This window comes from Puma concolor, chromosome D4, assembly GCF_028749965.1.
Source record: "Puma concolor isolate L17-30 chromosome D4, mPumCon1.1.hap2, whole genome shotgun sequence".
Lineage (NCBI taxonomy): Eukaryota > Metazoa > Chordata > Mammalia > Carnivora > Felidae > Puma > Puma concolor.
This window is the reverse complement of record NC_141679.1, coordinates 6,313,726-6,336,033: the sequence shown is the minus strand read 5'-3', so window position 1 is coordinate 6,336,033 and position 22,308 is coordinate 6,313,726. Positions and strand designations below refer to the sequence as shown.

General features: G+C 42.4%; 1 protein-coding gene across 3 annotated transcripts in view; it reads left to right on the top strand.

Annotated features, from left to right (window-relative positions):
* The window catches only part of PDCD1LG2 (programmed cell death 1 ligand 2), a 103,030-nt gene that overhangs the window by 79,724 nt on the left and 998 nt on the right, over nucleotides 1–22,308 (top strand). Inside the window, exon 8 of one of the 3 annotated variants that reach the window (XM_086684876.1) lies at nucleotides 6,032–6,271. The exons of the other annotated variants lie outside the window; for them this stretch is intronic. The gene's annotated coding sequence lies outside the window, so the exon portion shown is untranslated. Of the gene's footprint in view, nucleotides 1–6,031; nucleotides 6,272–22,308 lie in introns of those variants that run through there. 3 annotated transcript variants of the gene reach the window in all.

Genomic DNA, 22,308 nt, shown 5'->3' with positions numbered 1-22,308 from the left:
CTAGAAAGGCCAGGTCCTCAAAGCCCCCATTTTACTATAAGGATTATAATAAGTATTAGTGAAAAGAGATGTAAAGGCCACTGTAGAAAGCTTATCAGAATGAGCAAAGAAATAGGCTGCCCACAGTCAGTGCCCAATTGCCATGTCTTTTCAGATCTAGGGGAAGATGAGGGGGACTCTGAAGATATCATTTGGTCATGAGCTTTAGAGGTTATTGAAAGCAGCGGTTTCTTTTTTTTTTTTTTTTTTTTTTTTTTTTTTTAAATTTTTTTTTTCAATGTTTATTTATTTTTGGGACAGAGAGAGACAGAGCATGAACGGGCGAGGGGCAGAGAGAGAGGGAGACACAGAATTGGAAACAGGCTCCAGGCTCTGAGCCATCAGCCCAGAGCCCGACGCGGGGCTCGAACTCACGGACCGTGAGATCGTGACCTGGCTGAAGTCGGACGCTCAACCGACTGCGCCACCCAGGCGCCCCGAAAGCAGCGGTTTCTACAGCAGAAAGGACATCCTGGGAACAAGAAGAGTTGATGGCAAAACTATGAATTCACCTGGGGGGCTCAACTCAGAAACCAAGCAGAATGTGCTAGATTGTGAACGCGAGGCTCCCCTGATAGCTAAGGGCCTGGTTTTTGTGGACAGAGGCCTGGCCCAGACGAAGGGGCCTCTCCGTGCAGTCTTGTAGGTGGGGCTCGTGTGATCTGGTGTGTGAGAGCTCCTCAGTTGTTTTCCTGTGAGTGTGGCTTTGACAAGACCGTAAGCTTCCTGGAGTTGGGGCTCAGCCTCAGACACCCTCTCTCTTCCTGGGACTGTGAGATGCCCTGGGAAATGAGGTAGGTGCTGGAGTTGCAGGGAGTTTACAGCTGCTATTGATGATGAAATAAACAACCGCGGTTCTAACAATCCTCAGCCAGCATATCCAGAATTTCACCCTGCAACTCTAAAAGAGATTCCTCTGAGCAACATACCAATACCCTGCAGAAACCCAACCTGGACTCTACCTTCTTATAGCATCTTCTTCTCGTTAAAGGCGGTTTCTGAACATGCAAGCGTGGTTTTGCAGTAAGGGGAACTGAGAGTCTTGAGAGCTGCATGTTATCATGTGACTTCAGGATAAAATGTTATTCAAAATAAAACCTAAATAAATTAAACACACACACACACAGACACACACACAGAAGGGAAAGTAGGGTAAGATATCTAAATCCCCGTTTATCTCTTACCAGAATTGAATCCCGGATCTCCTTGCCTCCAGCTAGTGTGGCAATCAGAAAGTGCATGGGCAGCATTTTGGGCCATAATTTTTCACCTAAGGGACTTTCTGGTCTTGTTATCTAGGATGAACTTAATGATCAGATGATGTGTAATCACCCCCAAAATAAAAGAGAGATGGTCTTTCTGATACATCACCATCATGAGACTTAACACTGATAACTGCCTAAGAATCTACTGGCTGTACTTGAGGCAAGAATTGAATAAAAATAAAGTTTCCTCTTTTTAAGGCAATAAAAAATGCGGACTTCATGTACTTATTCCCTGTGTCATTTCTAGAAGGAATGCAGACTAGTTAATGTCTCTTTTTTTTCCCTAAACAAGTCAGCCAGGTTGCATATGTTATTATTTTAAAAATTACATGTCATTTTGCAAAAATTTGGAAATCATAAAAGAGTTCAAAAAGGAAAGGTCCCTCCAAATGCCACCAACCAGCACAATCTTCCTAGTATCCTACTATAGCTTTTCAAAAGCCATAGAGAAAATCAGCATATGAAAAGCTTTGTTCATATATTCATCAAGTGAATCAGATGCAGGCTATGTTCTTAACTCTGAGGACTGGGGGAATTGTGTCAGTGCAATAATCCAGAAGTGTTAAACGTGAAATTCAAACATTAAGACAGTATGTGACCGTTGATCATTACACTGTCACTGAATGACAGTGCAAATTTCCTGATCTGTAATGTGACTTTTTGTTCTAAAACAGATTAGAAAGGTTTGGACACACTTGTGTACTGTCTCTACATTTTGGATGAAAGCAGAAAGCACCTTCTTAGATACTAAGATATCTTTTAAGGTTGACACAGGTGCGTGCACACACACAGAAGGAAGGAAGGAAGGAAGGAAGGAAGGAAGGAAGGAAGGAAGGAAGGAAGGAAGGAAGGAAGGAAGGAAAAGAAAGAAGAAAAGGGGAAAAAAAGAAAAAGAAAAGAGAAAAAAGAAAAATCCATTCAGGAAAATAGAGAAACCAAACACATTATTTATCAGGCAATTCACATGTATCCTCTTGAAAGAAAGATTAGCTCTGGATATTTTGTTACTTCTAAGACATTTCTTCCATAGCATTTTTCCTTCTTACTTACCTCTTCTTTCTCAGCTTCTTTACCTGTTTCTCAAAAGAAATCTGAAGTGATGTATCTCCTTTGGATGCCTCATAGTAGGCTGCTAAATTTCTTGCTCTGTGGTTTGCAATTGCCTTGAAGCTGAGTACTGAAACTGCAAACTTCAAACTTTGATTTAAGCACCAGATATGTTTGAGTCGGTGTGTGTGGATGAGACAACACAAAACCTTGAGATAGCAGAGCTGGGATGGAGGTTCAACATCATCCCCCACATTTTACAGATAAGGAGACTGAGCCCCATGGGGGACTCGAGGCACATTCATGAGAACACAACTCATTTGTGACTTTAAAAATACGTATTTCCTGAAGGCATCTGGGTGGCTCCGTCGGTTAAACGTCTGACTTCGGCTCAGGTCACGATCTCACAGTTTGTGGGTTCAAGCCCCACATCGTGCTCTTTGCTGTTAGCACAGAGCCTGCTTCAGATTCTGTGTCCCCCCGCCCCTCTCTCTTTGCCCCTCCCCCACTCACACTCTCTGTCTCAAAATAAATAAGTATAGTATATATATATATATATATATATATATATATACACACACACACATAAATGTAAACATATATATTATATAAATATTTATATATAATTTGTATAACTATATATATAATTTGTATAATATATATATGTATATAAACACACACAGTCTTTAGGACTTATTTTATTTTACGAAACAAAAGAACAGAAATTATTTTGCCTCTCTGGCCTTCTAGAAACGGCTCGTGGAATAAGGCTCGTGACGTGAAGTCGGCACTTGATTGTCTTGCACAGAGGAAATCTCAGTTACCACCTCAACCCCAAAATGGCTCATTCTAGGGCCCTAGGGTCTACCCAGTGCAGTGAAAATGGAGGAGAGGCCAGACGTTGGTCTCTTAGCTGTGGTGCCACTTACTCCCCGTCGCTGGCTGGTCCTTGGGCATCTGTCGGGCTCTATTACCCTTGGCAGGGTGCAGGTAGGCCCCCGCACAGGTTCTCTCTTGGTCACAAGTCTGCCACAAGGGATTCTTGCCACTGCTTTTGGGGTCCCAGTGCTCAGAGCGGGCCATCACAGACATCCCCTTGCCCTGGAGCCCTGTGTGAAAGTGTAGGCAGATCCCCAATGCTTACAGAGCCTGCCACAGGCCTGTTGCCCCCAGCTCCCTATTCATGCCAGTCTCGTCCATTCTCCCTCCTCCTTAGGGCCAGGCCACCTCTTTTCCTCTTCACCTCCCATCTCCAGTTCTTATCATCCCAGAGACTTTTAAAGCAAGGGCAAAAATGTGACCCTGAGGCTAGGAAGCCCTGAGCCCCAAGACAGAAAGCCTAGGTTTCTGCTCTTCCTTTCATGGGAGGCTAGAGCAGAAAACAACATCCCCGTTATCCTCAACCAGTTATCTGTGTTATTTTAGATAACCAGTTATTGGAAGTAACCTTTGAAACCCCTTTCTCTTTTAGGATCCATTTCAGGTCCCCAGTTCCCTAATATTTTGCCCATCTTTCTTCATCCACATCTGCTTTTTTTTTTTTTTTGTAATGTTTATTTATTTTTGAGAGAGAGGGAGAGACAGAGTACAAGCAGGGGAGGGGCAGAGAGAGACACACACACATAGAATCCGAAGCAGGCTCCAGGCTCTGAGCTGTCAGCACAGAGCCTGATGTGGGGCTCGAACTCACAAACCATGAGTTCATGACCTGAGCTGAAGTTGGAAGCTCAACCGACTGAGCCACCCAGGCACTCCCACATCAGCTCTTTTTTTTTTTTTTTTTTTTTTTTTTTTAATTTTTTTTTTTTCAATGTTTATTTATTTTTGGGACAGAGAGAGACAGAGCATGAACGGGGGAGGGTCAGAGAGAGAGGGAGACACAGAATCGGAAACAGGCTCCAGGCTCTGAGCCATCAGCCCAGAGCCCGACGCGGGGCTCGAACTCACGGACCGCGAGATCGTGACCTGGCTGAAGTCGGCTGCTTAACCGACTGCGCCACCCAGGCGCCCCCACATCAGCTCTTAAGAAGTGATCTGGTCATCTCAGGTACTCTCATATCCTCATGTGCTTAATGTCTGACTTTCTCCAGATTATAACTTTCATGAATTAAGGATTAGAACTAGGTTAGGGTTAGGGTTAGTGGCGCATAGAAATAATAAGAGTCTAATTTAAGGTTGGTCTCAGAGGAGATAGAGAGATGGCTGGGAATGAAGTTGAAATATTAAGAAAAAATTTAGAGGGCTTGCTAACAAATTTGCCATGAAGGATGCGAAAGGCAGCAGTCAAGATGAATCTGAGATTTTTTTAATTGACTCATTCAAATGTGCTGTGGGACAGCAAGAGGAAGACAGGGGCTGGTTTATTGGTAAAGGGTGGCGGACAGTGGAGGGCTTGTGAACAGTGAGTCTGGTTTGGAAACTGTAAGATACTCGGGGAGGTTGTCCAGAAGGCAGATAGACTTGTTTTAAGTCAATGTGAGCAGGAAAATCAAAACGAAATTGTGAAGTGGGCAAAGTTATCTTTAGAAACCCCTTTCTCTTTTAGGATCCATTTCAGGTCCCCAGTTCCCTAATATTTATTTATCCACAATCTTTCTTTATCCACATCTGCTCTTAAGAAGCAATCTGAGCAGCACCTGGGTGGCTCAGTCGAGTAAGTATCCGACTTTGGCTCAGGTCATGATCTCGTGGTTCGTGGGTTCGAGCCCCTCATCAGGCTCTGTGCTAACAGCTCAGAGCCGGGAGCCTGCTTAGGATTCTGTCTCCCTCTCTCTCTGACCCTCCTCCACTCATGCTCTGTCTCACTCTGTCTCTCAAAAATAAATAAATGTAAAAAAAAAAAAAAAAAGAAGCAATCTGATCATCTCAGGTGATCTCAGTTTTGAAGGTGACCTATTGATGAGACACAATGAGTTAGCTCTCTCATGTTGTACTTGAACGCTAATAACACCACTCATAGAACCAGTGCTCACATAGCTCTTTCTGTGTGCCAGGCGCTGCTCCAAATACTAAATGTTTTTCCCAGCACCATGAGGCAGGAAGTATTTTATAAGTGAGAAAACAGATATTGGGAGGCTGAGTTGTTCAAGGTCACGCAGCCAGTTAGCAATGTAGCAGGAAACATCCCCTGGGTGGGGGCTCTAGAATCCGTTCTTGTAACCACTCTCCTGGGAATGAAAGCATAAGGGTTGAAATATGTAGTAAATTGGGGGGTGAGGTGAGGGGACTCTAAGCAAAGTTCCGATTCCATTGTGCAAATTCACTGCGGTCTCATCCTGCTAACTAGTGAGTGCGATGATATGGACTCTGCCCAGAATTAACCTTGGGCAATTCACTTAATCTCTTTCTGTTTCATTTTCCTCATACATAAAAGAAGGAGAAATGACCCATATACAAGTTTATTCCTTATAGCAATGCTTGTAATAGCTAATAGCTGGAAACAACCTAAATATCTCTTGATAGGAAACTGGATTAAAAAAAAAAGATTGTACACCCATAAAATGGAATATAAAGCAGTCATAAAAAAGGAGGTGAGGTAGATCTCTATGTACTGCTATAGAGTGATTTCTAGAATAGATTGTTTTACACACACAGAGACCATGGTACACAGCTGGGTATATAAAATGCCACAATTTGAACAAATAGGGGTGATAGGAATATATATCTTTATATTTGTACAGGCAAACTTACAGGAAACCTATAGAATTAGCTGCTTCAGGAGCACTGGATGGATGGCCAAGAGAGACATCAGGAGAGAACCTTTACCAGTTAGGAAAGCCAGCAGGAAATACACAGCATACTCAACAGGTGTAATCAAAGGGGGTTTAACAAAGAATGATCTACAAAGGTGTGACAGGGCTAAGGCACCCAACAGAGGATGTGATGTGCCCACCCTTAGGCCAGCTACAGAGGGGAACCATTACCATGCCTAGGCCCCAAGGGACAACAGGAGTAAGTGGTCACCTGAACCCAGAGAGAGAAAAATAAAACATGAAGCGAGATGTGGCACCTGGGTGGCTCAGTCGTTTAAGCTTCTGGCTTCAGCTCAGGTCATGATCTCACGGTTGGTGGTTTCCAGCCCTGCGCTGGGCTCTGTGCTGATGGCTCAGAGCCTGGAGCCTGCTTCGGATTCTGTGTCTCCCTCTCTCTCTGCCCCTCCCCCACTCATGCTCTGTCTCCCTCTCTCTCTCTTTCTTTCTCTCTCTCTAAAATAAAGAAACATTAAAAAAAAGAAAAAACAAGAAGCGAGGATTAGAGAAGGTTTCTAAGCCTCTCCCTTTCAAACGCTACTTAGTTCTTTGAAATCACAACCCATAGCCCCATCTAGTGGCAAAGCGATGCCTCACTGTCCTCAGCACAGTCTCATTTTAGGGGAATTCTATCGCGAGCCAGGCTCTGGGCTCCAACAACACTGGCGTGCGTGAGCCGTTTTCACTGTGAATCATACCCACTTGGTGAATGATCTTATCCCCTAAAGGTAGAGAATAATCATTTTGAGACACAGAATATTTGTTGTGTTTTCCTCTAAAGAGATAGTGGAAATTCACTTAAATTCAGTTTTGCACTAAGTAGTTATGATATTGTCCTGTGTTTCAAATCATTACATAAACTTAGAGGTAAGCAGCACACGATCTAAGACTGTCAATCTTCCATAAGCCCACGTTTCAGCTTTGCCACCACCCTGCTCATATGTCCTTACTGCAGTGAATCTCCTAGTCTTAGATTCTAACTTAATTGGGCGGAGATGAGACTCAGGCATTGATTTTTGGGTTTAGTTTTGGTTTTAAGATCCACAGAGGTTTTGGGGCGCCTGGGTGGCTCAGTTGGTTGAGTGCCCTACCCTTGGTTTCGGCTCAGGTCATGATCTCCAAGCTTCATGGGTTCGAGTCCCACATCGGGCTATGCACTGGCAGCACGAAGGCTGCTTGGGATTTTCTTTCTTTGTCCCTCTCGCTCTCTGCCCCTCCCCCACTTGCTCTGTCTCTCTCAAAATAAATAAACTTAAAAAAACAAAGATCCCCAGGGGTTGTAATGGGCACACAGGGCTGGGAGTCCCTGCTTCCTCCTCTGAACTCCCAAAGATTTTTAAAACAACTTTTGTGATCTTTTTTCCTTAATAGAAAAATTAATGCGATGACAGAGTATTCTTTTTGCTCATCAGATTGACAGTAAGCAAACCCTCTGGTGTTTCTGGGAGGAAAATGAACACTCAATTATATGATGAGAATATAAATAGGTGCACCGGCTTTAGGAACAATGTGGCAACATGTGTCAAAATGCATTCTGTTTGAGCCAGTGATTCGACTCCTAGGGATTCATCCTATGCACCTAATCATACACAGGGATAAAAATGCCTGCGAAGGAACCCTCATTGCAACATTGTACACACAGCAGAAGATGGAAAGTAACTGCAACGTGTCCTGAGAGAGGACTGGTAAAGCAGTTACAGAACACCTATGCAGTGTTATCTTGAGCAGTCAGAAAAAAAAGAGGTATATCTATAGAGGCGCAGAAGAACCATTCTAAGGTACACCATTAAATAGGAAAAAAGATCCAGTCCAACGTTATAGAATGCTCACATTGTGCCTCTTTACAAAAGAAGACATATGTCTTGATCTATGCTTGCAAATGCATTGAGTATCTTTACAAGGACACACAGGCACCTGTTAAGAATGACTGCCTGCCTGGTGGGTCAGCCAAATAACAAAAGATAATTTTGTAAAATTCCCCACATGTTTGAAAATAATTGAAACACACTTATAAATAACTCATGTGTCAAAGAACAAAGGGTCATAGAAATGTAAACACACTAAAAACTGAATGATAATGAAAATACTACCTACCGTGTCCTGTAGGATATAGCTAAAGTTGTCCTTGGAAGGCAGTTTATTAATTTAAATGCTAATTGTAGAAAGGAAGAAAGTTGAGAGTTAGTTAGCTATGTGTTCAACTTAAGAAATTACGAAAAGACCAATGGGGGGAAAAAAAGTAGAAGGAAGTACATAGTAAAGACAAAAATAGAAGTTCATGGCAAAAGTTAACAAAGATGCGGGGCACCTGGGTGGCTCGGTCAGTTGAGCGTCTGACTTTGGCTGAGATCATGATCTCATGGTTTGTGGGTTCGAACCCCACGTCACGCTCTGCACTGACAGCTCAGAGCCTAGAGGCTGCTCTGGATTCTGAGTCTCCGTCTCTGCCCCTCCCCCTTGTGCTCTGTCTCTGTCTTCTCAAAAATAAACAAATGTTTTTAAAAAGTAAACAAAGATGCAAAAGAGAGAGTTAATAAAGTACAAATTCTGTCTTATAGGGAAATCTCTGCTGAGATGGAACAAGAAAAAAAAAGAGAGAAAGGACAAGCAACATTTGGGTGGAAGGCACATAACCGAAGATAAGGCGGAGATTTTTTAAATTGTGTGCATTGAGGTCAAACATTTGAAAATTTAAGTGAAATGGACAAATTCCTAAAAAATTATAACATCAAAGCTTACTCAAAAATAGAGAACCCAAATTGCCTTTTAGCTATTGAAGAAGCATACTCAATATTTTAAAGTCTTCCCAGAAAGGAAATATTAAGTTCACATGTTTTCACAGATGACGTACAACAGGTTTTTAAGGAAGATATCACTCCAATCGTTAAAACTGTCTCAACAGAAAAAGAGGGAATACGACACAGCTGATTTTCTGAGATTAATGTAACCTTGGTGTCAAGATTAAGTAAGGACAGTACAATAAAGAAACATCAGGGACCAATCCCAACCAAAAGCATAGCTATAAAATTCAAATAAAATGCCAATAAAACAAACCAAGGAGTTTATTTTAAAAACACAATACAGGGGCGCAGTCGGTTAAGCTTCCGACTTCAGCCAGGTCACGATCTCACGGTCCGTGAGTTCGAGCCCCGCGTCGGGCTCTGGGCTGATGGCTCAGAGCCTGGAGCCTGTTTCCGATTCTGTGTCTCCCTCTCTCTCTGCCCCTCCCCCGTTCATGCTCTGTCTCTCTCTGTCCCAAAAATAAATAAACGTTGAAAAAAAAATTAAAACAAAAAAACAAAAAAACACAATACATCACAAACGCGCTGGGTTTTTGTTTTTTTTTTTTCAGAAATGAAAGGGTAGTTAAACACTAGAGAATATACAATTATAATTCAGTACATTAACAAATTAAAGGGGAAAAACACACAGTCATCTCAAAAGATGCAACAAACAATACTAGTGTTGAAAAAAAGAGAAGCAGTCCCTAAAAAATCAGGAAGAAGATAAAGAAGCCCATTTGCTTCTATTCAGGATTATACTGGATTTCCTAACAAGTGCAGTAAGACAGGAAAAAGAAGTAACAAAACTCAAAGATGGGAGAAAGCATGGGGTGCCTGGGTGGCTCAGCCAGCTGAGGGTCCGACGTCTGCTCAGGCCATGATCTCACAGTTCATGGGTTTGAGCCCCGCATCAGGCTGTGTGCTGACAGTGTGGAACCCGCTTTACATTCTCTGTCTCCCTTTCTCTCTGCCCCTCCCCTGCCCACATTCTCTCTCTCTCTCTCTCTCTCTGTCTCTCTGTCTCTCTCAAAAATAAACATTAAAAATAATTAATGGGAAAAGGCAGTAAAAGGTAGATGTATTAGAGTAATCTTTATTTATAAAGATATAATTGTCGGGGCGCCTGGGTGGCGCAGTCGGTTTAGTGTCCGACTTCAGCCAGGTCACGATCTCGCGGTCCGTGAGTTCGAGCCCCGCGTCGGGCTCTGGGCTGATGGCTCAGAGCCTGGAGACTGTTTCCGATTCTGTGTCTCCCTCTCTCTCTGCCCCTCCCCCGTTCATGCTCTGTCTCTCTCTGTCCCAAAAATAAATAAACGTTGAAAAAAAAATTAAAAAAAAAAAAGATATAATTGTCTACATAGGAAGTCCCAAAGGATCTAAAGGCAAATGATTGGAAATAACAGAGCTCAGTACATGATTGAATAGAAGACCAATACACTCAATCATATATAATTTCTTTTTTTATTTAATTTATTTTTTTAAAGTAAACTCTACTCCCAACGTGGGGATTGAACTCATGACCCCGAGATCAAGAGCCTCATGCTTTACTGATGGAGCCAGCCAGGCACCCCTCAGATATCATTTCTAAACACTGGCAACAAACAGAGATATAATTTTAGGGAAAAACACAGTTTGCAATAAGAATTAAAGAAAATTAGCTACATCCAATGAGAAAGTAGTATAAGACCTGCATGGAATAAATTCTAAAACCCTATTCAAATAACATCAGAGAAGACCTTTTACAGAAATAAATGGTGGGGCACCTGGGTGGCTCAGTTGGTTAAGCATCTGACCCTTGATTTTGGCTCAAGTCATGACCCCAGGGGTGTGGGATCAAGCCCACATTGGGCTCTGTGCTGAGTGAGTGTGGAGCCTACTTAAGACTCTCTCTCTCTGCCTCTCCCTCTCTCTCTGCACCTCCCCTGCTTGCACGCATGGTCTCTCTCTCTCTCTCAAATAAATAAATAAATGGTGAAGGGTCTTCAATAGGAAGAACTCTGTCAGTCCTCCCCATTCTGATCTATAGATTCAATGTAATTTAATTCCAAATCCTAATGGTTTCCTCCTCAAACTGATAAGCTGATTCTAAAACTTGTATAGATGAACAAAGATCAAAATATAAAATAACAAAGACTCTTAGAGGAGAATAAGGTAGAAGGACTCACCCTATCAGATTTTAAGACATTCAAAACTAAGGATTTCATTTCTTCAAAAGACCCCACAAAAGACTCTGTAGACAAGCCACAAACCAATAGCAGATATTTGCAACATGTATAATCAGTGGTGTGCCAATCAATGTTTAAAAGCTAGCTGTCCGTGACTTGTAGGGTTGGATGATTTCCGTGGAGCAGATAATCCCATCAAGGCCACTTTCAAGCTACCAATGTGATGTCACTAGATACAGAGTGAGGAAGAGATGGAAATGCACAAAATTGCTCTTGGCCAAACCAGCTCCAGCACACCGGTGCATCTGACCCTAAAGCACTTGTTCCCATCATATATAAAGAACTCCCTCTGTATATCAATAGTTAAACATCCCACAATGCCACAGAACATGGGTAAAAGTCATGGGTCATCATTTTGCCGAAGAGGAAATATAGGGAATAGAAACATAAAATTATATTCTCCACCCTCACTAATAATTCCATAAATGTTAATTAAGATGACAGTCAGAAACCATATTATACTCTCCAGATGGGCTAAAATTAAGAAATACTACTCCACAAAGTCATTGTGAAGACTTGTATCAAGGGCAGCTCCTAAGCAATGCCGGTGTGAGTATATAAATTGGCACAAATGCTCTAAAATGGAACTTGGCATTATCTCATAAAGTCGAACATTCGAATACCCAACAATCCAGCGATATGCACTCTTAGGTACCTACCGTAGGGGAATTCTTGCCCAAGTGCACCAGGAGGCACAGACCTGAGTGTCGACAGTGGCACTTTTTGTAACAGTAAAAAATAAGAACAAAAACATTCTAACCCAAATGTATCAGTCCAGGTTTGTTCAAACCAGCTGAGCCACTATAGAAAGAAACACTGTAATGGGTTTATTAGAGGGATTTGATTGTATACAGTATAAAAGCCGGTTGCACTGTCTATGCGAGGCTGTCATTCTGTGTTTCTTGCTGGAATGGGTGGTGGGGATGTGAGCGGGGGAAGCCAGGACAAACTGGAAGCCCCAAGGACGCACCGGAATCTGCACTCGTCTCTCACCACTTCCACACCTTTAGTGTGTTCATCACAGAGTTAAACACGCACCTGACCCAAGAGTTGGAGAACCTGAAGCAGGTCCTAAAGGAGTGGGAGAGGCTATGGGTCTGCACAGACCTCCTCAGTGTAGAAATATGGCTGCTTCTTCACCTGCACCTTTTGTTTTGGGCGCGCGATGTCTCTTGTCTTTTCACGTGACACGTCTAAGAGGCTTAGAGAAGTGAAGTGACTTGTAACCGAGAAACCCATATATACATATATATACATTTATTTAATTCCGGTATATACATACGTTATATTAGTTTTAGGTGTACAATATAGTGATTCAGCAATTCTATACATTACTCAGTGCTCATCACTATAATTGTACTACTTTTTTATTTTATTTTTTTTCAACGTTTTTTTTTTTTTTTTTTTTTGGGACAGAGAGAGACAGAGCATGAACGGGGGAGGGGCAGAGAGAGAGGGAGACACAGAATCGGAAACAGGCTCCAGGCTCTGAGCCATCAGCCCAGAGCCCGACGCGGGGCTCGAACCCACGGACCGCGAGATCGTGACCTGGCTGAAGTCGGACGCTTAACCGACTGCGCCACCCAGGCGCCCCTGTACTCCTTTCTTAAAAAGTTTATTTAGGGGTGCCTGGGTGGCTCAGCCGGTTAAGCATCCGACTTCAGCTCAGGTCATGATTTCATAGTCAGTGAGTTCCAGCCCCACATCGGGCTCTGTGCTGACAGCTCAGAGCCTGGAGCCTGCTTCGGATTCTGTGTCTCCCTCTCTCTCTGCCCCTCCGCTGCTCCTGCTCTGTCTCTCTCTGTCTCAAAAATAAATTTTAAAAAAAACGTTAAAAAAATAATAAAAAGTTCATTTATTTTGAGGTGGGGGGAAGGACAGAGAGAGAGGAAGAAAGAGAAAGAATCCCAAGCACACTCCATGCTATCAGCACAGAGCCCCACACGGGGCTCAAACTCCTGAACTGCAAGATCATGACCTAAAGTAAAATCAAGAGTTGGACACTTAACCAACTGAGCCACCCAGACACCCCGTGATAATTCTACTTTTAATCCCCATCACCTATTTCACCCATCCCCTTACCCACCTCCCCACTGGCAACCATAGTTCTCTACAGTTAAGAATCTGTTTTTTGGTTTGTCTCTTTTGTTTGTTTGTTCCACATGAGTGAAATCCACAAATTCCACGTGAGTGAAATCATGTGATATTTGTCTTTGACTGACTTCACTTAGTTTTATACTCTGTAGCTCCATCCATGTTGTTGCAAATGGCAAGATTTCATTCTTTTTATGGCTGAGTAATATTCCACTCTATACATATGCCACATCTTCTTTATCCATTCATCAGTCCATGGATACTTGGGTTGCTTCCATAATTTGGTTGTAAATAATACTTCAGTAAACATAGGGGTGCATATATCTTTCTGAATTAGTGTTTTGTATTCTTTGGATAAATACCCAAGAGTTGAATTACTGGATCAGATGGGAATTCTATTTGTAATTTTTTAAGGTTTGTGTTGTTTATTCATTTACTTTTTTAAAAGAGAGAGAGAGAGCAAGCAGGGAAGGGGCAGAGAGAGAGAGGGAGAGAGAGAATCCCAAGCAGGCGCTGCAACTGATGTGGGGCTTGAGCTCACGAACTGAGATCATGACCTGAGCTGAAATCAAGAGTCGTATGCCTAATCGGCTGAGCCACCCAGGTCCCCCTATTTGTAATTTTTTAAAGAAACCTCCATATTATTTTCTACAGTGGCTACACCAGTTAGCATTCCCATTAACAGGGCAAGAGGGTTCCCCTTTCACCACCTCCTCGCCAACACCTGTTTCTTGTGTTGTTGATTTTAGCCATCCTGACAGTTGTAAAGTGATACATCATTATGGTTTTGATTTGCATTTCCCTGATGATAAGTGATGTTGAACATCTTTTCATGTGTCTCTTGGCCATCTGGATGTCTTCTTTGGAGAAATGTCTGTTCATGTCTTCTGCCCCTGTATCTATTTTGTATTCTGCCTCCTTATCAGATATGTCATTTGTAAATATCTTCTCCCATTCCATAGGCTGCCTTTTATTGTGCTGATGGTTTCCTTTGCTGTGCAGAAGCTTTTTATTTTGGTGTGTCCCCAATGGTTTATTTTTGCTTTTATTTCCCCTGCCTCATGAGACGTCTCTAGAAAAATGTTGATTTTGTCAATGTCAGAGAAATTACTGCCCATGCTGTCTTCTAGGATTTTTATTATTTCAGGTCTCTCACTTAGATCTTTAATTTATTTTGAGTTAATTTTTGTGTATGGTGTATAAAAGAGGCCAGTTTCATTCTTCTGCAAGTAGCTGTCCAGTTTTCCCAACACCATTTGTAGAAGAGGCTTTTTCCCATTGCATATTCTTGACTCTTTTGTTGAAAATTAATTGAACATATAATTGTGGGTTTGATTCTGGGTTCTCTATCCTGTTCCATTGATCTATGTGTCTAGTGTGCCAGTACCATACTGTTTTGATTACTACACCTTTGTAGTATGTCTTGAAATCTGGGATTGTGATGCCTCCAGTTTTGTTCTTTTTCAAGATTGCTTTGGCTATTTGAGATTCTCTTGTGGTTCCATAGAAACTTTAGAATTGTCCATTTTGTTATAGTTCTGTGAAAAATGCTGTTGATGTTTTAATAGGAATTGCATTAAATCTGTAGGTTGCTTTGGGGAGCACGGACGTTTTAATATTTCTTCTCCCCATCCATGAGCACGGAATATCTTTCCATTTGTTTGTGTCATCTTTGATTTCTTTCATCAATGTTTTATAGTTTTCAGAGTGTAGTCCTTGGTTTATTCCTAGCTATTTTCTTCTTTTTGGTGCAATTATGGATGGGACTGTTAATTTTTTTTTCTGCTACTTCATTATTAGCGTATAGAAATGCAACAGATTTCTGTATTTTGATTTTGTATCATGCAACCTTACTGAATTTGTTTATCAGTTCTAGTAATTTTCTGGAAGCCTATTTTTAAGAAATATCCTTATGCATCTGAAACTCTTTTCTAAAATTTTTTTAATGTTTATTTTTAAGACAGAGAGAAAAACGGAGCGTGAGCAGGGGAGGGGCAGAGAGAGAGGGATGCACAGAACCTGAAGCAGGCTCCAGGCTCTGAGCTGTCAGCATAGAGCCTAATGCAGGGCTCAAACCCATGAACTGATCATGACCTGAGCTGAAGTTGGATGCTTAATTGACTGAGCCACCCAGGCATCCCCTGAAACTCTTTCCAAAAGAGTACATGTCAGTGTTTTGGATTGGGGTACATACTATTCCTCCTCTCCAAGGGACATCCCTGACCCATGGACTTGTGCCTCTTGCCTCTGATGATACCATTATGCAGGCTTAGGTCGATTTGCAATAACAGATCTACTTACATAATTATTCACCAAAGGAAATTATTCATTCTACTGCAAATAGATGTGATCTCAGGACTGATTTCCTCCTGGATCTTTATAATATAATCTTAACTAAATCTGAGCGCTGCATCTAAATGTTCATTTTATTTAAATATGAATTACTGGCTTTGAGCTGTGGCCAAGTTCTCAATGCTCTATCCAAATCTGGCATCATATTATCCATGGTTTCTCTGTGACTACTAATCTAAGGGGAACAAAAACACTCTTTGGTGGAAGAGGATAGTAAATTCCTAACCTTCATTTCTCTCTTCTTAACTACTCATCTAGGAGGCAGTTTAAATCCACCGCTAAAACACAGCATTACAATTCAAATTATCTTGGGGCTCCTGGCTGGCTCAGCCACTGCAGCATGTGACTCTTGATTTTGGGGTCGCGAGTTCAAGCCCCACATTGGGTGTGGAGCCTACATTCAGAAAAACAAAAGAATTAAAATTATTTAAGAGAATAAGTCCTTGTCAATGCATTTATTGTGGGCAACAGTAATAAAACAGAGTTCCGGTACTGGGGGAGTATTTGAATAATCTCCTCAAGAATATTACAGCAACATATAATTTGATGCAAATTTTTCTTCCTCTGTCTTTAAAATCATTGGGCTGAGAGTAATTAATTAGAGTTGAATGCAACTTTATATTAGGTGTTTTGCCATGGTTTTATATTTTGAATAACAGATGCTTTATTTTATAATTAATGTAGTTTTAAACAGGGCTATTCCCATATGCTTCTACACATGTTTACAAACATATATATATATATATATATATATATATATATATATATATATATGTTTATTTTTGCGAGAGACAGAGAGACAAGCACAAGTGGGGGGTGGGCAGAGAGAGAGAGAGAGAGAGAGAGAGAGACAGAATCCAAAGCAGGCTCCAGGCTCTGAGCTGTCAGCACAGAGTCCGACGCGGGGCTCGAACTCACAAACTGTGAGATCGTGACCTGAGCTTAAGCTGGACACTTAACAGACTGAGCCACCCAGGTGCTCCTATTTATATATATATGTGTGTATATATATATATATATACACACATATATATATTCTTTTTAATACATTTTATGTTCAGGCTTGTGTGTGTGTGTGAAAGAGAGAGAGAGAATGCACACGAGCGGGCAAGAAGGGAAGGGGTAGAGAGAGAGGGAGAGAGAGAGTTCAATGCTGTCAGTGCAGAGCCCAATATGGGGCTCGATCGCATGACCTTGATCATGACCTGAGTTGAAATCAAGAATCAGACGATTAACCAATTGAGCTGCCCAGGTGCCCCTACAAACACTTATATTTTAATGAAAGGAGACATGAATAACAAATACTTTAGTTTAAATCATTTCAGTGACTGAAAATCTAGTTTCCTAAAGTGAATTGGAAGGTAATGATTCAAAGTTGCAATTTTTTCTCTGCCAAACGATTTGTCAGTTGAGTTCTCCTGCTGACATTAAAATATCATTTAATTCACCAAAACGTAATTCATAGTCTGCTTTTCTAGGAATGTGTTTTTTACGAAGTGAGATATATTGATACCTCTTTCATTTCAAGTCACCTCTATTCTATCCTTTTTTGGTAATTTATTTTGACTACTAATAAGATAGTTTACAACAGGGACGCCTACGTGGCTCAGTGGGTTAAGCGTCTGACCTTGGTTCAGGTCACGATCTCACGGTTCATGAGTTCGAGCCCTGCTTCCAGCTCACCGCTGTCAGCACAGAGCCCCCTTCAGATCCTCTGTCCCCCTCTATCTCTGCCTCTCCCCCGCTCACGTTCCCTCTCTCTCAAAAATAAATAAACACTTTTAAAAAAAGACAGTTTACAATAAAATGCCCCCACAACCCACATATTTATAAATCTACCTATTGGGTTATATTCTGATACGGTTATTATTCAGAGACCTCGAAAGAGAGAGAGGCAAACTTCCTTTTGCAAAGAGGAAAACACTACCAATCAACTGAGCTGAGATAATTTCACATACAGACAATAATAGGCTGCTTTGACCTTTTCCTTCTTTTACTCCCTTTTTTTTTTAAGTTTATTTATTTATTTTGAGAAAGACAGACAGAGGCGGTGCGAGTGGGAGGGGCAGAGGGATAGAGAGAGAATCCCAAGCAGGCTCGTACTGCCAGCGCAGAGCCCGATGGGGGGCTTGAACCCACAAAACACTGAGATCAAGACCTGAGCTGAAGCGAAGAGTCAGATGCTTCGCGGACTGAGCCACCCAAGTGCCTCTGCCTTTACTCTTTTGGGTCTAGACCTGAGGGGTTAAGGTGTCTGGATATGTGCCCCTGGCCTGTGGGTACCTGCCACAAACTGGGTTTTCGGGGAAGCAGACTCTGAGACAGACGTTAGGGTACAGGAAGTTTATTGGGAAGTGCTCTTGGAATCAAACCAGCCGACTGCTCTGGCTTAGGCCCGTATTAGGGGAGAGAGCAATGCCTTCCGCCCCAGGCTAAGGGGAAGATGAATCTAGGGGTTTACAGCCCAGCTGTTCTCCACATCAACATTCTCATTCCAGTGCCAACTTTGGAAGAAATGTTTATTTTGATTAAGGCAGGCAATACTCTTTTAAATCAAGGATCTGTAAATACTCATTGTGGAACACTTTTTGAGATTTGTAATTTCAATTATAATCTCCATGATCAATGAGCGATTTAGAATAATACAGCATTGTACCGAAAGGAGCTTGCTACATATTTATTTCAGTGTCTTAAGAATTAAAAAATTTGGGGCGCCTGGGTGGCGCAGTCGGTTAAGCGTCCGACTTCAGCCAGGTCACGATCTCGCGGTCCGTGAGTTCGAGCCCCGCGTCAGGCTCTGGGCTGATGGCTCGGAGCCTGGAGCCTGTTTCCGATTCTGTGTCTCCCTCTCTCTCTGCCCCTCCCCTGTTCATGCTCTGTCTCTCTCTGTCCCAAAAATAAATAAACGTTGAAAAAAAAAATTTTAAAAAAAGAATTAAAAAATTAGTGTTTTCTGCCTTTTAGAAAATGTAAATTTTTTTTCCTCAAAATCTACTTTTGTTGTTGTCTTTACGTGGCCTCCTAGGGCTCTCCTTGGCCTTCTACACCTGTTCTTGCTGTCAGTTAGGTAGAGATGTTTGGCAAGAAAGAAAAATCTGAGCGGGACCCACCCAGCTTTTATATCCTGCATGGCTGAACTTTAATGAAAGTTTGAGCTTTTCCAAAAGTCTGGTCTCCGCTGACTGGGGAGGAAAAACAGTTGGAAAAAAAAAAAATTGCTTTGAGCATGTGAACCATGTAATTTCATTTGAACTAAGGAATTCCAAAAATACTTGCTTATTGAAAGGGCAGTTATGTTTTTTGTGTTGGAACTTGTTTTGGAGAATAAGAAATACCAGCTCTTCCCTCCCTTACTTTTTCTCATAAACATAAAAAAAAATTAGAGACTGGGTGTCTGGGTAGGAAAATAGTGCAGAGAGTGTAAGGTGGACCGCAAAAGAGACCTTGCTTGGGACATCTATCCACTCTTCTGTGACCTATTGAGCCCCCTCAGCTTGAAACCACCCTCTCCCCACTCTGATGGTAATTCAGGGCTCCATCTGGCCACGTCTCCAAGATTACAGTAGTTGGAGTGATACCCAGACATTTTGTCAGTTCTTCTCACTGATGCCAATGTAAAGGCTGTGCCAGCAGAGAGACAGAAACTTCTGGGTCCCTGCTGGGCAACCCGGTCAAACAGAACATTTTTAAAAGATTTTTTTAGGGCCGCCTGGGTGGCGCAGTTGGTTAAGCGTCCGACTTCAGCCAGGTCACGATCTCGCGGTCCGTGAGTTCGAGCCCCGCGTCGGGCTCTGGGCTGATGGCTCAGAGCCTGGAGCCTGTTTCCAATTCTGTGTCTCCCTCTCTCTCTGCCCCTCCCCCGTTCATGCTCTGTCTCTCTCTGTCCCAAAAATAAATAAATGTTGAAAAAAAAAATTTAAAAAAAAGATTTTTTTAATGTTTACTTTTATACTATTAAAAACTATTGTTAATGTTTATTTATTTTTGAGAGAGAGAGAGAGGGAGAGAGAGAGAGAGAAAATGAACAGGGGAGGGGCAGAGAGAGAGGGAGACAGAGGATCCAAAGCAGGTTCCACGCTGTCAGTGCAGAACCCCGTGTGGGGCTCAAACTCATGAACTATGAGACCCTGACCTGAGCCTAAGTCAGACCCTTAACCGGGTGAGTCACGCAGGTGCCCGAAGCAGAACATTTTTAGGTCGTGTCTGACAATTGATCTCTGTGAGGGGATCAGGTGTTAATAAAAATATTCACAACTAGCATTTGGAGGAATATGTACTATTGTCAATCACAATATTGGGGACTTTTACACGAGTGACACAATTCAATCCCTACAACACTCTTTTGTGGAGTTTTGAAGTTTAGAGAGGTTAAGAACCCAGATTTTGGGGGCACCTGGGTGGCTCAGTCGGTTAAGTCTCTGACTGCAGTTCAGGTCACGATCTCGCGATTCGTGGGTTTGAGCCCTGCATTGGACTCTGTGCTGACAGCTCAAAGCCTGAGCCTGCTTTATATTCTGTGTCTACCTCTCTCTCTGCCCCTCCCACGCTCACATTTTCTCTCTCTCTCTCTCTCTCTCTCTCTCACTCTCTCTCAAAAATAAACATTCAAAAAATTAAAAACAAAAACAAAAAAAGAACCCAGATTTTGAAAACAATCAGTCTGTCTCCAGAGCCTTTGTTCCTTTTCCCTCATCTGTGAGCCCTGGCTTTTGACAATGGGTTTCACTGTGCTTGATTAGAATCTTAGGCACCAGTGTAGCAGATGCTCTTGGTGCTCTGACCATGTTTCCTTGGGGCTTCAGCAACCGCCAGCAGGTGCACCACCTTGCAATGGCTTTTTCTAGTGGCCGGAGATCCAACCATGAGTGTGGAAGCCCAGTGTGTGGAGATTTAACACCTCCCAGGAGCAGCCCCTCTCTGATGACTGATAAGAGTTGGTGTATAACTCTCTCGCTCCCTCACTTCCCAGGTAGAATACCTCAGAGGCACGGGTCCCACACTGGTTCCCAGAATTCCTCAGAGGGACTAAGCACCTGTTACCCATGGTGCCAACAAGCTTGGAAACACTCCTTTTGTTGGCTGTCTTCCCTACCATGTCTTACTTTCCCTGCTGGAATTTTCCGACATCACCACCCAAACAAACTATTTGTGTGTGTATTTATGTCTCAGAGTCAGCTTCTGGGGAAACCAACACGAAGACAAAGAATAAAGGTGAGGATAAAATATAGAATAAAGAATGCTGAGGATGTAATCATAGGAAACGAATAAGGAAATTGTTAGTATGCTTTCATGATGAAGAAGCTTAGAAATGTCCATTTTTTAAAAATTTATGTATTTATTTTGAGGGGGGAGGGGCAGGGAGAGAGGGGAAAGAGAATCCCAAGTAACCTCTGCGCTGTCAGCACAGAGCCCAACGAGGGCTCGAACCCATGAACCGTGAGATCATGACCTGAGCTGAAATCAAAAGTCCAACAACTCAGCCCCAAGACTGAGCCACCCCGGTAACCCAGAAATGTCCAGTATTTTTATCAAGTCTGTAGATTAGGAGAATGAGGATGATAGTCAACATTGTAATAATGTTGTTTGGTGACTGGTGGGGAGTATACTCATCATGGTGAGTGTAGTATAATGTACAGAATTGTTGAATCACTGCATTGTACGCCTGAAACTAATATAACATTGTATGTCAACTATACCTCAGTTATACAATGTTTTTAATAGAGGGTGATTAAGCCTTAAGTAAATGTTTCTTCTAGTGAATACTTTAGCCACAAGAGGGAACTATGTGAGCAAAAACTGGATATTTTGAGGTAATCTCTAGAGGACCTCAGCACCGATGCCCACCCCTGGAGTCTTGAAGCATCCCAATATGTCTGCCACATTTTAGCCAAATAGTGTTTTGCCCATAGACCTGGGCTACAGAGCTGAATAACTCCTCTCTGCCTTTTAAGAGACATTAACAGGTAAACTGGCTTTTATCCACCACATCACGGGAGGAGGTAGCCTTTGCAGCAAAGTGTGCACAGGCAATGGCCAACTTCCTTTCCTAATCCATACACTAGGCTCATCTACTGATCTACACCCCTGTGCTTCCCCCACCTGTTAGGGTAAAAACATGGAAGGAGCTCTCGCCATCCTTGTCCATTTTCTTCTTTGCTATTGAAGAATCCTGAGATGACCAGCAAGGAGGTTGCTTGGGGCCTTGGAAGTGTAGGTGGAGAGGAGTCGCGGGGACCCTGTTCTCCCTTCTCAGAGTCCTGCAGAAGGAGATCCTCACATGCTGGGAAGCAGCAGGAAGTGCCACACAAGGCAAGAGCACAGCTACCTTTGGAGGAGAGTAAGACCCCGCAGTGCATTATGCTGGGCATTTTTAGGGAGTGACTTGGGAAGGGAGAGAGACTTCCGTTGGTGAATCAAATGTGGAACTGAGGTGGGTGGGTTAATGTTGTTAAAATTCTATCCAGTTATTAAACGGTTAATTCCTGGTTCATGTATTGCCTCTGACATCATACCTGGGTGATATGATTCCTTCTCTCTCTTCCCTCCACTGCTGATTTTCAAGAGTCCCCACGACCCTTTGGATAAATTCTTGTCTTCATTATTGCTTAAGCTACAAAGGATGCTGTCCTCCAGGTGAACATGAAAATGCTGATTTCACTCAGTTTCTTAGCAGAGTAATTTTTCTTTCTTTTCTTTTTTTTAAAGTTTATTTATTTATTTTGAGTGGGGGGCAGGGGGAGAGAGAATCCCAAGC